General features: G+C 34.8%; 1 protein-coding gene across 2 annotated transcripts in view; it reads left to right on the top strand.

Annotated features, from left to right (window-relative positions):
* The window catches only part of TPD52L1 (TPD52 like 1), a 1,279,033-nt gene that overhangs the window by 1,164,823 nt on the left and 99,100 nt on the right, over window positions 1-15,110 (top strand). The gene's annotated exons all lie outside the window — the stretch shown is intronic.

Below are 15,110 nucleotides of genomic sequence, written 5' to 3'. Positions count from 1 at the left end.
TTCTACTCCCATGATGGATACTTCACACCAGGTAGCTTGACTGATACTTCTTACCAGCATAGTTGTAACACAAGTGTGCTAATGTACATTTGTATGCTACACAACTACACACCTACATAAGTCTCTAACTTTTTCCATATGCCGATTTGCTTGCTTTACTAGAACACTTGGTTTGTCCTACTCTTCCTTGAATTCTGTTTGCAACCTTTCTGTGAATATTAAGGCTTTCACCATTGTTGGCTACAAATGATGGAATAATATGGGTCTATATTAGAAAAACGAAAAAGCAAAAGATCGAGCGCTCACATGAGCGAAAAATCATAAATGCGAGATCACTATTGTGGGGGGCTGTGCCCCCCACCCCACCCCCGCTAAATATATATTCCTACTCCGATATCACACTGCAATGAGGAAAGGGCAAATATCTTAATCTTTACTGTACTGCGATCCATAAAATCAAATTTCGAAGTCCTGATTTTTCGCTCATGTGAGTGCTCGATCTTTTGCTTTTTCATTTTTCTAATATAAACCCGAATAATATAATCCCTTTTTCACCTCTTAAATCATTCCTAGCAGCTAATGCTCTCATTTCTTTCTTCTTAACTTGATTTTAATGCATCATGGACTGTAGATACTTTGCCTCATTCTCAGGCTTGCAGACTGCAAATTGTCTGACTCGGGGTTTATGCAATTTGTTCAGTGACTTTTATCAGTTTATATTTCCTCAGTGTTTAAACAAATATGTTATTGTGATGGCAGTCAGAACCTTGTGTATGCTGTTGTTTTTCATTTTGAGGACTGCATCAGGATTAGCTCACTTTCTCAGTTACCAAAGGAATTCAGTAATAAAATAGTGCATAATTTAACAGACAGAGGTATTTTACATGGCAATATGGTTAAAATTTTGTATACAATGATGCAAAACTGCTTTCTACAATGCACCGTGCGAGGTATCACATTACAAAATTACAAGATGTCCAGTTTTCCTCCTATAAAGATAAGTACAGCATACTCTTTGAAGTGCTCAGAAGGGGGTGTGGTTAAGGATTTAAATTCAGAAATCATGGCTGGAAGTAAAGCGTATTACTTATTGTGTTAGGCTATAGCCTCCTGATTAATTTTTTTCATTTTTTTTTGTTTCCTCAGTAGGTGGGCATATCCAAACTGGACCCATTTTGAAATCAGAGAGCTAAGCTTCCATAAAATGTGAAATGTAACTAGAGTAGCTATCAGAATATGTGAAAGTAAATTACACAAAACAGTTAAGCATCACAGAAAAAAATGCCAAAATATACATTGCAAAGTTATATCTTGCGTTATGTAATTTTGCACTGTTAAGGGGAAAAGGCAAAACAGTCAAAATGGTGAAACTATATTTGATTGCTTTACCTTCATATACCACTAAAAAATAACATCCAGGCAGCAATTATCCCAGCTGTCAGTCTGTATGTACATACATATCTTTTTAATCCTGCCAGCTCATACTGTAATCTTCTTCAGGACCATTCTTGATTGTTTGTCCTCTTTGCACTTCTTCTCATTATTTTGTTTATAAACAATTAGTGCAATAATTCAAGTCATTCTTTGTGTCCTACAGTGCTACCTTTGAAGTCACTTCAGTGGTTCTAGGCATCTAGCAATGTCTCCTATTTGTTTCTTTGATTTTAATGACCTTCAGGAAGCCTGTTTTTCACTGTTTCTACTACTGGGCCAACTGAACTCCAGAAATCAGAGCAGAGATTAAAGTGAAACAGTCAGGGTATTTCAGCTTCTGGAAACTCAGATTGCTCCACTAAATGCAGAGCAACTCAAAAGTACATCGGGGGTGCTTCAGTCCTACTATCAGTCGTAGTCTCCTCTCAGCCCCATCAGCAAAAGCATTCTGGTTACATAGCATTTTATTTCCAGATGGCTGTATGTGGACTTTTATTTGCTGAGTATGTAATTACCCTTAAAATGTTGGCTTGCTTAGCATTTAAATACTTTATGAGAAATGCTTTGATTTAATTTAATTTATTTTTTTATTTGATTTTATTAGTCATGTAAGTGAGATTTTCATTCTCAGATACTTGAATCATGACCTTGGTTTAGCGGGCAATCGTAAATTATGTATGTTTATATGACTATTACTTTTTATCTAAGAAATTTTTAGGTAATCACAAAATAAATAAAAAATTATCTAAAGCACACTAAGTCAAATCACTTCATATACAGCAAATACTTCACTAAAACTTTTTTAATGCAGGGGGCAAGTCCCCCTGCACATCCTATTTTTTTGGGGGAGGTTCACTCCCATACACCCTTATTTAAATATACTAACTCCACAGTCATTCAACTGCAGAGAAAACAGAAAACTCCTCACACAATGAATCACTGCTAGCACACTAACACAAACTTGTAGAGATAGAGAAACAACATAACAGTGGGCATTAGCAAGGTACGAATACAGATCTACACTCATTTCATTGTAATTCCTATGACCCAAAATCATACCAACAGTGATTTCTTAAAGCCTTAGACATTTTCCTATCAAATGTAATTCAGACATTTATCTTTACAATGAAATGTGTTTTTGATCAATTGTGACAATTTTTTAAATAAAAAATGTCATATGTCCATAAGGTCTCCCTCTCTATATAGATGAAGATCTAGATATAGATATAGACATACATATATATGGAGACCAGATTGGAGCTGTGAGAAATAAGTGAGACAAAGATCTTATCACTAAGCTTTTCTTAAGACAGCATACTTGTTCGGTGGCTGTGGTCCTAAATGTCAGATTGCAGAGAGACTTCACAGCCTGTTGCCAATCATCTCCTCAACTTCAATAATATTGTTTCACTTATGTATAATTATTTTCTGTGGAAGATCTAGAGGGCAGCCTAACCACTTGCTATATTCTGTTGTAACTCAAGAAAAATATTTTTGTTTAACATTTTATTGATCTGCTATCTGATTTGGTGACCTAATAAGTCCACTGGGCATAGGTGTGTGCTTTCAAGAGAGTAGTGGAAGCAGAGTTTTTTTAATCAAATTGCTTGAAGTCAAACTGAATACAGGTTATGACTGAAGCAATCTAACCTAGGGGTACAGCATGAGCCACATTAGCTGCTTGTAGTCTTGTCTATTTTCCTTACTGACAAACATTTTCACCTAGGCATTATGCCATACCTGTGCAAAACCATTTTGCAATGCCTGAACATGAATGAAAATTGTTTTTTGTAGGCTGCATACATACTATGTGTCACCTTTTTGTTTAGGCTAATGAAATAGCTACATTCTGGTATATCTATAAACAGACCATTCATTTCCCACTTTTAATAAACATTCTGTAATAGGTGGTGTTGAAGCATTTAAATAATCACCTGACTACACATGACTTGCTAGATCCTTTTCGGTATGGTTTTAGGAAAACTCTTATACTGGAGGATGTCCTTGTAGTAGTCATATATGAGGTCCTGAGTGTAAGAGATTATAGATTATGTTTCATTTTAGTCCTTCTCAATCTCTATACAGAGGTTTGTGTGGTCAGTAACAAGACTGTCCATAACTATAAGTGAATCTGTTATAGCATTGAAGGACTAGTTTTGTCTTGGCTTATACCCTATATAATTGGTAAGACTCAGAGAGTGGTGTCTAGTAAAAAGATTTCTGAAGCATTACCTTTATCTTACAGTAATACAACATGTTCACCACTGGGACCCTTGGTATGCATAGTCTGTATGCCCTGTCTAGAAGATATTAGCCATGGACATGGCATGTGTTATTATGACTATGCTGATGATATTCAGCTTTGCCTCTATTTTTATGCTATTTTGCTTCATTGTATGTTAACCATTATGCTTGTCCTGTGAATCTTGAATTCATTTATCCCCCCATTATTGGATATGCCCCCAATGAGAGGGTGAGTTCTGACTTAAGAAGCACTCATCCATGCATTCATGAGGTTTTCAATGCTCAGTGATCATCTGAATCACTGCAGAACGTCCCACATCCTACCATCTATGTCTGTCCTATGGCCCACTCATGAAGACTACCATCACTGACTTGTGCACACCAAGGCCACACCCTCAATCCCAGCCATTTTAGTGCCTCACAGGCTTCTGCAGGCTTAGGGGTGATTGGCTCACTGAAGATGCCATCCCTCCTCCCCACTATGGGTGAGTTCAAATTAGCTACTCACTCCCATTCTCTCTCGAGTCTATATTAGATAATCAAACTTTCAAAAGTGCGAGTGTCATATAGTTGACACCATATGATCAAATTTTTGAAAGTTTGAACATTTTAATGGAGATCTCCATACAGCACGGAATGGGAAGATTTCCCTTTTCTGCTCTGTAGAAAGCTGGTATATTTAAAGAGCAGGGGGTATGGGGGTGTAGGGGGCTTGTCCCCACTGCTTAAAACATTCAGGTAGGTTATTTGTGTAGTTTATTTTTTTTTATTAGCTATTGGAACTTTTAAAATTTGATTATATGGTGTCGACCATATGACAGTTGAACTTTTGAAAGTTTGATTATCTAATATAGACCCTTCTCTCCCATCCAGTTCTTCCATTGCCAAATCTATTTTTTCTTGAAATATATTTATTGAAATTTTTTGAAAAGAAAAAAGTTACAAAAATGACTTACTTTGAAATATTATACAAGAATAAGTTGAATCATGTTGTAAAAAACCAACAGCATTCTAACTATTTACATCATGTACAGTAAGCCCGAGACCTAAAAATAATAAATGATACAAGATGATAAAAAAGAAAAAAATCCTAATAAAGGTCTAAATAATTAATTAGATGACGATAACATTTTAATAAGGGCCAAAACCTTCTACCAAGGGTTATTCCTTAATTTAATTGGATACATTCTTATCTCTTTTACTTTGATTTCTTTAATTGCTACCTCCTTTAAGAGGATAAGAAATATTTCAAATTTTGATTCTGAAGATTTCCAGTTTTTTGTAATAGATTTTCTGGCCACAGCAAGTATAGTCCATGTTAGGTAAACAAAATCTTTCCTTTGTATATCTGTTCCCAGAATATTAAAGAGAACCATTGTTTTTGTTAAAATGAATGTATCATTCCATAGTGTTTTAAAAAAATCTTGAACTTTTACCCAAAAATTCTTAACCATTAAACAGTCAAAAAACATATATGACCAATTTGTCTTAATTTGCTTATTGTATCTCCAATACTCAGATAGATTTTCCTTTCTCAGTTTAGCAACTTTTACAGGAGTTAAAAAAGATCTAAACATATATTTCCAGGTAAATATACTCCAATAAAGGGTCCAAGATGTGGTTTTAACAGAGGAAAGAAATTGATTTGTATTTCGATCTGTGAAAATTATAAAATGCTTTTTAGAGAAAAAGTTCCAAAAGTTATTAAGTTCGAATAATCTTTGGATAGCATTTAATATATTTTCAAAATTAAATTATCAAATTCATGATGTTTATAAATAATTTCAAATACAGTTTGGTATCCATTCAGGAAAAGTAATTAAAGTAGAATCAGATAAAAAAGAAACCTTAGTTTGAAATGATGTTAAAATTAATTGAAAATAATTTAATTCATTAAAATGTCTATTAAATACTAATCAAATAATTCCATTTATTTTACATGTATTTACTTGGAAACACTGATAACTGTAATAAAGATGCTTATTATTCCATCAGTCAAATATGTGAATGGGTAGCTTATTTTAAAAAAAATTGATTAATGAAAAAGGAATTAGAGATTCAAATCAGAATTTATAGTTTGAATTTTCAATATTATTATTCTAAAGGTTTTTAAAATTAGATTTAAATAAGTAAAATTAGATGGAAAATTTGTAGAAACCTGAATATATTTACAAATAAAAAGCTAGAAAGGATTGTATAATTTAGAATTTTAAAGTCTAAAGAATTTAGTTTATTAATATTCAGTAAATGAGAACCCAAGATTTTCCAATTAGATATGTAATTTTTATCTAACCAATTAAAGATTATTTTAATAATTGCCGCTTTGCATAATTTTCTGTATTTGGAAAGTTAACACCTCCATTTTTCAGAGATCTAAAGTGATGATTCATATTTAATCTAGATTTATTTGGATACCATAAAACGTTTATAGGTAGTATATTTATTGTTTTTCTTTTATTTGCTTCTTGTTTAGTGGTAACATAAGCGATTGAGTTATGTGTAATATCTTTGGAAATAAAGACATTGTAATAATTTGTAGCATATGTTCAAAATAAATATATATTTTATTCCAAGAATTAATAAACTTAAATAAATTATTACTTTTTCATAATTATAGCTTATAGTTTCTTTTGTATTACTGAAAATATTAATACCTAAATATAATAAAGTATTTATTGGATTTTTCTTATTAATAAAAATATGATTAGATTTGGAATTATTAAAATATAAATTAGACTTTTTTTTGAAAATTGCCTATTATTTTCTTAAGTTCTTCCAGTGTTTGCAGAGTATTTTTTAATTCTTAAAAGAATATCATTGGCAAATAACATTGTTTCAGTGTTACAGTCCTTGTTAAGTTCTAAACCTAGAATTTTGGTATTTGACTTAATAAGAATAGTGACTATACATATATCAAATATAGTATCATATTATTATAATGTATATTAAGTATAGTAATGAGATAACATAAAACATGGTTATTAGAAGAAATAGATAACTTTTTGCTGTTTAATGAAACTCCAGATTCAAATACAGCAATGATTTTGGACTCATTCAAAGCATATATTTATCGTAAGACAATCTCCTGGTATATGTATAAATTAATGGAATGGAATAAAGAGTTGTTAGATATACAATTAAAGTTAAAAAAAAACATAAAAAAGATGAAGACAATTCAGGACAGAATAAACATGACATTAAAATTCTAAATAATAAATATAATGAATTATTACCTCATAAAGCTGAGTTAGCTTTGGAAAAGCTCAAGATGGTATATTACTCAAGATCTCATATACATTTAAGAAATATAACCAAAAGAATTAAACTTCAAATTAATACTACTACTACTAATAATAATAATAACAATATTAAAGAAATAAACCTTTACAAATAAATTATATCAGTGATATATTAGAAAACTTTAGAAATCATTATTCATTTCTAATCAGTCAGAAACAAATAAAAAGGAGAAAATTATTAACTAAAACTGATCCTTCTTTAGTAACAAAGCTCTCTTCTTCCATTGCCAAATCTACTACTCACATTTAGGTCATCTGGGTTGTAGCAAGGGCTTCATCCATCTATGCTACCGAGCTGGGCATTCTATCCTCAATTTTGACTTTTCCTATGGAATTGTCAGTAGTATCAATACTTAACTTGTGAGCATCCTAAAATAAACTACAAATAACTGTCAGAAATTAAATCACACTAAGGTCAAGGTCTTGATAGTACAAGCTGCAATGCAGATTATTTCTTCCTGTCATCTTGAGCCTTCTGTCTTACTCAGTGGAGGTAATCTTTCTGAGGTTGACTGTGTGCATGACTTGGGGATATTTTTTATTATAAACTTTCAGTAAAGAATCAGATGTCTGTGGGTTATATCATTCTTTTCTTTCTGAGGCACATCATCTGGGGCTGCCTACAGGTGATCTTTACTGACTGTATCTGGTGCAGAAGATCACTGCCATGGTACTCATGGGAACCCCAAGATCATATCTAATTATCACTATATTATGACATCTGCATTGGTTACAAATCAAGTCTTGCTTACTGAGTCTACAGAATATGGGTCCTGCCTTCTTAAATGACCTGAATGCACTTTTGTATCTAGGAAGGACCACCATCATCACCACTGCAGGACTACTACAGACTCCAATAACTTTGTCTGGCTTCAGTTAGACTTCAGGCTTCTTGATTGGTGAGGTCAACCCTTTGCAACTTTCTGTGAAGCACCACACAGCTAGATTTCAGAGCTCATTTGAAGATTTGACTATTTTCTCGTGTGCAATATGAATTGAATTTGATTACATATAATGTTATTCCTTAAGTTTATTTCTAATTTTTATTTTGTTTTGTAATAGTTTTTGAAACTATTGTGAAATAAATAGAAGCATAATATTTTGATGACTTTATATAATATGCATCACAAATGCCCAAGCCAGTGCAAAATTCTACACTGTGTTAATTGTTTCCTGAAAACATTTAAAATGTATTTTAAGAACAGAAATAGGAATACTAAGTGCTATACCTTAAATGGTTTATAGGTTAGTGAAAAAACAACCCAGCCAAGAGAAGGGCAAACCAGTGTCTTCTTGGTTTGAGAAGAGGAAATGCTTAATTATCCACCTGCGTTTTCACATCCTTGTTTCTAGTATGCATTTATATCAAAGGTTAAAGGTTACCATAGGAGTTCCATGTCATATTCAGACATGAGAGGATTAAAATTCCACTCATATTTGAGAAAATAAATAAATAAATCAACAGTTTTAAAGTGGAATTCAGATCCTGTATGTACATAAGGAAATAAAGCTTCCATTTTCCACATCTAGTGGACTTTGTATGTCTTTACTTCATGTCCACCCCGATAATTATCATATTGATAACACACCCCTAAGAGATGACCCAGTACTCAGGGACTTGGGGACACACATAGTAATCTAGCCTTTGAACATCACACGTCTAAAGTAGTGAGGAAAACATTCTATGTTGTGCAACTTATAAACAAAGGTATGGCTTCTAGGTCCAAGGAAGTCATTGTTCCACTGCATTCATAATTCACAAAAAATGCAGGGCATAAGTAAAAATGTCCTATGCAGATCACCTCAAGGCTCTATCCCTGTATTCTGGCTCCCACAGACAGTTGAGCAGAGCTCTATGCCTTGCTTACAAGGCATTGCCAGGCCTCACTCTGATGAACATCCTGCATATCCACAAAACAAACAACACCAGAATTACCTGTTCTAAAGATGTAAACCTCGCATGTGATTTAAATAGGATCTGCTGGAGAGAGAGGTATGTATCCCAGAGACTACCCCATCTCTGGAACAGGCTCCCCATCATTGTGAAGCAGAGTTGCTGCCTAACTCAATTCAAGTGTAACTTGGACAATTGGATGTAGAACAGGAACTTTATCTCTGGTTTGGCAGCTGTCTTTAATGGACACATGCAGCCTGTAAATGATTCAGCTCTCAAGCCCCTGCTTACACTTATCAAGGGTACCAGAACTTGTCAGAGATTTGGGATGCATGACTAGGCTTAAAAACGCCCTTGTGTTTGTTAGCCTATTTAACAACTGTGAGCCTGTGTAATAAACTTTGATGTGATTTTAATTTATGTAATTCTCAGAATGCAGAATTCACACTAGACCAGTCATTAAACTTTTGAATTATATTTTCAGACTTAATTTCAAAGAGTGTAATGTACATTCAGCCTTATCTACAGCCAGACACAAGTTGTTTCCTTAAAACAGTGTGGATGCCTGCTTTGTATTCTGTGTAGCAAAGTAAGGTAACATAAAATGATACAGTGCATAAAATTTACTAAAAGAAGCAGCTTTTTGTTTAATCAAGTGGTTCAGAATCAAAGCTTTCATAATCAAAACCAGTAATAGTTCTTGAGAATAGACTTATCAGGAGTTTTAAGTACTAAACTTGAAGAATGAGCTCAGTAAGCTACAAAATAGTTCTACTTCAGTAAAAGGAGTCCACTAATTTTAAACCACTTTATTTAATCATCCATACAAAAGAATCCAGTATCTTTTTAGAAAAATATATTTATGTTTACATATTTGCCTGTATGACATACAGGATAAAAGCCCTGGATGTGCTCAGGTTTAAATTTGCGCAGGTTCTGAAGGGGCTAGGTGCAAGCTAGCTCCTGACAGTTGTTAGATATGGGATATGAAACCTGTAAATACTAATGATCTAATTGAAGTTGCTTGTATTTTATGTGCTGGAGAAATGTTCTAGAGAATTCAGTTGACTACAGATCTCACGGATGTTTCACCACATCTACTGCCTCTGCATGTTATTTATTAAGACTCCAGAAGTGACATGTAATCAGACTGATGAAATGTCTGCTAAAACAGCAGAAATATAATATAATATAATATAAGGTAATATATATGGATCTATTGAAATTAGTCTAAACTTCAGTAGAGTGATACTAAAAACATAGACAACAAAAGACTGAAAAAAAGATCAACACCCTAAATCACATGCTCTGAGGCACAACCTCTGACCATGCCAAAGAAAACTACTGTTTATGCAAGGGGGAAGCCACACCCACATCCCCCTGCACAGTACTGGAGAAAAGACATATTCCCTAACCCCAATACTGTAGCAGTCTCTCACAACAGTTGACCATCTGCTTTGTTGATGAAAGTGTGTTGATAAAACAGATGTCAACTTAAACTACAGTCATCTAACATCAGGTATCTCATATATATATATATATATATATATATAAGCGTGTGCATGTGTGTGTGTGTGTGTGTGTGTGTGTGTGTGTGTGTGTGTGTGTGTGTGTGCGTCTATATACACACACATATATATATAAATAGAGGTATGTGTATATATGTCTATATATATATATATATGCATAGATCGATAGATACACACATGCACTCATTCATATAAGGGTGTCATTGAGGTGATCTAATTGCCCACAAAAAAAGCTGGTACAGCTGACTGAAAATTGCCAGATAGTTTTCTATGCAAGATCATAAATGGTGGATAATCAAGGAGTTTGCCCTTTTCCCACTGTAGGGCAATCTTGGAGTCCATATTATATAAATAAATATCTATATATCAAATTAGCAGGGACTGAAGGGAGCACAGCCCTTTCATGGGGGCTGCGTTTGGGCTTGCCTCCTGTAAAAAACACTATTTTACTGTTTTTGTGGGGGGGGGGGTTTCAGTGAAGTGAATTTTGAGGAGCTTTCCTTGATACTCTGAAGTTGGATATCTGAATGTTCGATGTAGTGACAACACAGTTTTAAATATATATATATATATATATATATATATATATATATATATATATATATATATATATATATATATGGATTCCTATTACATTATCAAAATGCTAGAAGACTGAAATTCAGAAGATCGAGACTACAGCATCGCAAGTGCACAACAGCAAAAGTTCACATTGCCAAAAGTTAAAAGAATGAACTACAACTGCACATGTCAGACACCAGCTGGAACATCTGAACAGAGATTGCTCATTGGCTACTACAGTTAAATTCATAATTTAAGATTCAAATATACATTTCTCAATGTTTTTGCAGGGGGGGCAAGCCCACCTGCCCCCCCACACCCCCTGCAAATTACATAACCTAACTTCGACATCACACTTCTTCATCTTCTTCTTTCAGCTTTTCCTGGTTAGGAGTCGCCACAGCGATCACCTGTTTCCATTTCTTCCTGTCCTCTACATCTTGCTCTGTCACACCAACCACCTGCATGTCATCTCTAACCACATCCATAAACCTTATCTTAGGCCTTCCTCTTTTCCTCTTACCTGGCAGCTTCATCCATAGCATTGTTTTCCCAATATACCCAGCATCCCTCCTCAGCACATGTCCAAACCAACGCAATCTCGCCTCTCTGGCTTTGTCTCCAAACTGTCCAACCTGGGCTGACCCTCTAATAATTCCTAATCCTGTCTACCCTCTTCACCCCCAGTGCAGATCTTAACATCTTTAACTCTGCCACATCCAGCTCTGACTCCTGCCTTTTTGTCAATGCCACTGTCTCCAACCCATATAACATAGCTGGTCTCACTACCCTTTTGTAGACCTTCCCTTTCAGTCTCACTTGTACTCGTCTGTCACAAATCACTCCTGACACTCTTCTCCACCCACTCCACCCTGCCTGTACTCTCTTCTTCACCTCTCTTCCACACTCGCCATTACTCTGAACTGTTGATCCCAAGTATTTAAACTCATCCATCTTCGCCAACTCTACTCCCTGCATCCTCACCATTCCTCTATCCTTCCTTTCAGGGTTGCGTCAGGAAGGGCATCCGGCGTAAAACATCTGCCAAATGAGATATGCGGAAACTTCGAGATCACACTATGGTGGGGAAAAGGGTGAATTTCCAATCCTCACTGTACTGTGATCTTAATTAACAAGCACTGAAAGAGATACAGTTCTTAACAAAGTAAGTGTTTAAATTTAGTACCTGGTTTTAGTCTGTGCCTGCAATCCCTGTTCAAATGTTCCATTTGGTGTCTGACATGCGCAGTTGCGGTTCGTTCTTTTAACTTTTGGCAATGTAAACCTTTGCTGTTGTGCACTTATTATGTTGTGGTCTTGATCTTTTGAATTTCTGTCTTCTGGCTTTCTGATAATGTAGTAGAGATCCATATACATACACACAAATGCATACATACACACACAGGTGAGTATCAGTGTGTGCATGTGTGTTTCTGTATGTGTATGCGTGTAACTACAAAAGTGTAATTTTCCAGGAAAAACTACTCCTCATCTCTTGACAAAATGCTGTTGACAGAGGAAATGTGGCTGAAAACTGGAAATGTTAAGTATACAAATTGCTTTTTCCTGGCTGCAACTGCAGCAGTTGAAAAATGTGAGAAGATAGAATATACAACATTCTTGCATGTTGGTGGAAAAGCAACTGTGAAAATATTAAATTCTTTCACCTACCAAAATTAAAAGATCAACAAAATGGGCAGCATTTAGAGAAAAGGCAGATACTTACTGCCATCATAAAATAATTTGCCATTTATTGCCAGATATTTTGCTTTGCAAAAGCAAAAACTGTAGATGTATATGTTACTGAACTAAAGAATAGAGCCAATGAGCTTGAATTTTATAAGCTGCATGGCTGTTTAATAACAGGCAGAATTGTATGAGATAAGAAAAATCATTAAACAAGTGGCAAACAGCAGACAAAGTGTGGCTCCATAACAGGCAAATTCAAACACAGAATTTTATTTAATACAATAAAATACATACGCTTTCATGTCAAAATTATGCTTCTTCAGGTGATTAAATTAATTGATAAATAATCGGTTGAGAATGTTAATTTGTAAGCAGTATTTATAATCCTGAAAATGTCAATTTGTAGACAGTATTCATAATCTCAGCCTATGTCCGACAGCAGGGTTGTGATAGACAGGAAAAGAATATATTCTGGCAGCAGTTGCAGGACCTGCTACATAATACAAGACAACATGAGTCGGTGTTGATAATAGGAGACATAAATGCTCATATCAAGACAGACAGAACAGGTTATAGACTACTGTATCCACTTGGGTTAGGCAATAAACAGACTTCCTAGTAAGGAAAGAGCAACACAGTAAAATCAGAGACTGCAATGTCATCCCCAGTGAAACAATCTGCCCGCAGCATAAACAATTAGTGGCCACAATCAGCTACAGGCAGTGGTGAGAAAAGGCTCCAAGGTCAGAAGGGACTAGACTAAAGACCTGGAAGTTGACTGAAGTGAAAGCAAAAGAGTTCAAGGAAGTACTGAGGGCTCCAGCACCTCAGGAAGAAGAGGAAATAGGTGGAATGTAAGAAGAATGGCAGCACCTCACAACAGCATGTGTGTTGACTCTAGAACAAGTATGCATCTGAGCCAGGTATGGAAATAAGGTACATAAGAAAGACTGGTGGTAGAATTCAAAAATCCAGGCAATTATCAAAAAAAGGAGTACAAGAAAAAGGAGATAGAGAAGGTGGACTAGACTAAGAAAAAATACTGGTTAGCTAGTAAATAGGCTATGAAAGCAGTTGCAATGGCAAAGGGCAAAGCCTCAGGAGCACTCTTCCACGTCTGGAAAGTGTCTCAAAAGATGACATAAAGAAACTCTGTCAGGCTGCAAAGCAAAAAACAGAAAGAGAAATAAGTTAGTCATCAGACACCCTTCGTAAGGGATGCCAGCAGCAGCCTGCTCACCAGTGCCTCAGACACAGCCTACAATGAAACAGGAAGACGATTACACTCTGGAAGAAGCAAGAATTCTCACTTGCAGCTAATGTATGTATGTATGTGTGTGTGTGTGTGTGTGTGTGTGTGTGTGTGTGTGTGTGTGTGTGTGTATATATATATATATATATATATATATATATATATATGTATATATATATATATATATATATATATATATATATACACACACACACACACACACACACACATACAGAAGTAACTATTCTCACTTGCCTCTTCTAATGTCTTCATGTCTTCATACCTCCTTATATAATGATATGCTGTTATCCCTTTAGCATAATCCGTCTCAGTCATTATGGCTACATCTTATCCATGAAGCTCTGATAAATATAATTCCATTTTTTCCATACATTTTTTGACATTGCTAACTGCTTCTTGAACTAAATGTTGTATCTATTCGTGTCTGTAAATATGCATGTATAATATATAGTCAAAGTCAAAGTGAACTTTATTGTTATTCAGACTGTACAACACTGCAACTGAACAAAATTGCATTACTTCAAACTCAATGTGCATACAACATATACTGATAATATTAATCCAACAATAACACATATACTAATGTTAATCCAACAGTAACAACAGTAAGACATTTATACAGTGCAGTAACAAGTACAATGACATCCACCAAGACTATTCAACTTACATATTCTTCATCAGTACCCAAAATATTGCACAGATCAGAATCAGACAGATTTCAAATTGCACAGAATGCTAACTTGGCATATTGTACAGAATGTTAATTTGACATTGTTAATATTACACATAAGGTATAAATTGTACTTTCATAGAGTTATTGCATATGTTTGTGAATTACTTCAATGATGTAACTCCAGACCTCGATGACCAGCATGGTATATATTATTACTGGAGATCAGAAGTCTGATGGCTTCTGGAAAAAAAGCTTCTATTAAATCTGGTGGTTTTGCAGTGCAAGCTGTGGTATCTCCTGGCTGAAGACAAACATGAGAACAGATGCCATCGGCAGGGTGAGCGCAGTCTTTAACTATTTTCATGGCTCTGATGAGAGACCTAGCAGAGTGTAAGTCCTGGATAGGTGGGAGCATGGACCTGATAATTCTTTCCACAACTTTCACCACCCTCTGAAGAGATTTGCGATCTGAAACCATGCAGTTTCCATACCACACCAAAAGATTACTAGTCAG

This window comes from Protopterus annectens, chromosome 1.part1 (assembly GCF_019279795.1).
Source record: "Protopterus annectens isolate FY-2018-M chromosome 1.part1, PAN1.0, whole genome shotgun sequence".
Classification (NCBI taxonomy): Eukaryota; Metazoa; Chordata; order Ceratodontiformes; family Protopteridae; genus Protopterus; species Protopterus annectens.
Note: the sequence above shows the minus strand (reverse complement) of the source record. Positions and strands in the feature narration are given on the sequence as shown.